Source organism: Curcuma longa, chromosome 12 (genome assembly GCF_044706935.1).
Source record: "Curcuma longa cultivar G26 ecotype Majalengka, Jawa Barat chromosome 12, ITB_CL_G26_1.1, whole genome shotgun sequence".
Taxonomy (NCBI): Eukaryota; Viridiplantae; Streptophyta; class Magnoliopsida; order Zingiberales; family Zingiberaceae; genus Curcuma; species Curcuma longa.
In genome coordinates this window covers 5,790,348-5,793,198 of record NC_133872.1, presented here as the reverse complement: position 1 = coordinate 5,793,198, position 2,851 = coordinate 5,790,348, and positions in this window count along the sequence as shown.

Sequence of the window (2,851 nt, the reverse complement as noted above, 5' to 3'; positions counted from 1 at the left end):
TCGTCGCTAAGATTTAGGGTATTTTCGCAACAAAATGGAAAAAACATTGTTAATTATTTTCTCCAACGTTGTTTGCGGCGAAACATGGTATTTTCGTTGCTAATACTTAGCAACGAAAATATTAAATCGCCGCTAACTCTTTTTACCAGAGTTTTTAACGGCGAAATTATTAAATCATCGCTAACTTTCCATGTTTTTGGCGACGAAATTAGCAAATCGTGGCTAATCTTTAATTATTTGCGACGAAAACAACAGTTTTCGTCGCTAACCTTCGCCTAAACCCCTCCGCGCACTTCTGCCTTTCTCTTCCTCTCGATGCGCCCGAAATCCCCTGCCTTTCTCTTCCTCTCGCTGCGCCCGAAATCCCCTTTCTCCTTTCTCCCCTCGCTGTGCCCTAATCCCCTTTCTCCTTTCTCCCCTTTCTCCGACCCTTTCTCCTCGTCGCTACGCCCTAATCGTCTCCTTTCTCCTTTTCTCCTCGTCTCTGCGCCCTAATCCGATCCCTTTCTCCTTTCTTCCTTTTCTCCGACACTACCCGTTAACAACCCAAACCCACACTCCGACACTCCTCGTGGCTGCGTCCTAACCATCTTTGCAAGGGAAGAAGAAGGAGAAGGGAGTGGAACCGGTGGCTAGCTAGCTAGCTTGGGCTTTGATCAGATTGGGATTACTACTGCCACGGAAGCTGCTCTGCTAGGGCTTTGGATCTGAGGTGAGCATTAACTTACTATCCTAATTTAGATTGATCAGCTGTGAAGGAGAAGGGAGTGGAACCGGTGGCTAAGCTAGGGCTTATTAAATGGATCTGTTATCTCTATTAGATTGATCATGTTCTATGTTACGGTCGTAAGGATACGGGCCCGGATCCGACCGAGAGACATGGCCGAGTCGAGTCAATCATCCGGGAGCAGTCGACCGAAGCACTGGGGCCCGGATCCAGGTCCACGGGTAACCGCCCGAGAGGTCTACATCCCAGCCCGATAGCCCGGTGCATCCGCCGAGGACACGAAGGACCCTACCGAGCCGATTCTCGGATAGCCCGACTGAGCAGCCTACCCGACTCGACCCCGACTCGGGAGTCGGGGCCGAATCGTACCTTCTGTCACTGACCACTCCCTTTCTTGTCCTATTGACCACTCCCGCTGACAAGCACGCCGCTGGGTATGGCCACGCGCCGTCTAGACGTACGCCACTGTCAACAGTGTACCTCCTCATTAAAGACAGCACTCCTCCCAGGTACGGAGAGTACTTTCAAGGTAATGTTCACCTTGCTTTGCCCGTGGTACGGGCAGACTCTCCCTTATATAAGGCGAGCCCCTGTGAGGGGGCCAGGTATGCTCACTGTTACTAGCCACTTTCTACTTTCATTTTCTCTCCTGCTGTCGCTGACTTAAGCATCGGAGTGGTCTCGCCGGTCCCGCCGGCCGTCCATCTCACGGTGTCTGTGATTGCAGGCCTCCGGCGATCGTCCGTTAGCCTCCAACGTCTTCGCCGCACAGTACCACTGAGGAAGTGTCGCACGCCCAGAAGAGGTTCTTGACGGGAACATATTTTGGCGCCGTCTGTGGGAACACAACAAGTCCCGAATCAAGACGCACTTATGGGTGAACCGCCACAGCCTCAGCTCATCACCATCACGCAAGAGGAACTGGATCGGAGGATAGCGACGGCGGTTTTCGCCGTCACTCGGAGCCAGCATGAAGCCACTGCTCAGCCTTCGCGAGTGCATACTCGGGTCGAGGAGCCCCCCCCAGCTGCTACTAGACAACAGCGAGATCCGCCCGAAGGCCCAAGAGCCCCCTCCCTAAGGCCCCGGGAGGAGGCTGATGACTATGATGCTTCCATGGAGTCGGCGGCAGAGCAGACGCCGAGCCGAGACCACATCCGGGGGAGAAGACCAGATACGGGCGAGGGGAGAGGTCTAGAGAGCTCGCCCTTCGTACGACGAATCCTCGAGGAAGAAGTGCCTCGGCATTTCAGAATGCCACAGTTCTCCGACTACACAGGGAACACCGATCCCGAGGACCACTTGGGCCGGTTCGAGAACGCGGCCTTGCTGCACCGATACACGGACGCCATCAAATGCCGAGTCTTCTTGACCACCTTGGCCGGATCCGCATTAAGGTGGTTCAATCGGCTGCCACAATCTTCCATCCGGTCCTTCGCCGACTTCAAAGGCGCTTTCTTGCGACACTTTGCTACCAGCAAGACGTACCGCAAGACTATAATGGACCTTTTCGCCACCAAGCAGAAGACCCGGGAATCCCTGAAGGAATTTGTACACCGATTCAACCAAGTAGCGCAAGAGGTGCCCGCCGCCTCTTCGGACGTCCTGGTAAACGCCTTCTCCCAAGGCTTGACCGAAGGGGACTTCTTCCGGTCAATAATTAAAAGACCTCCCGAGAACTTCGATGTGCTGCTCAGCCGCGCTGACAAGTACATCCACGTGGAAGAAGCTCAGTCGGCACGGCGCCGAGAGGCCGAACCCGGCCATGGCAGTGCCTCTCATCGGAATGCCCCACCGGCTCCCCGAGCCGAGAGAAAGTCGGCGCCTCAGCTGTTACACAGGTCCGACTTGGACCGAACCTCGACGCCGACCAAGCATAACCAGCGAACCATCCATGAGGTGGCTAATCAGCCCAGCCCCCCGGCCGGCACCTCCAGATGGGTGCCTAAGTTCTGCGCCTATCATCAATCGAAAAGCCACGCCACCAATGAATGCCACCAGTACGCCCGAGAGCTGCGCCTGGCCGCCGACCAGCGGACGCAGAAGTCTCCCAACCCGAGACAAGAGGACCCGCCGCTGGGCGGGCGGGTTCCAGACCACGGCCTCCTTCTCCTCGGTCCACGC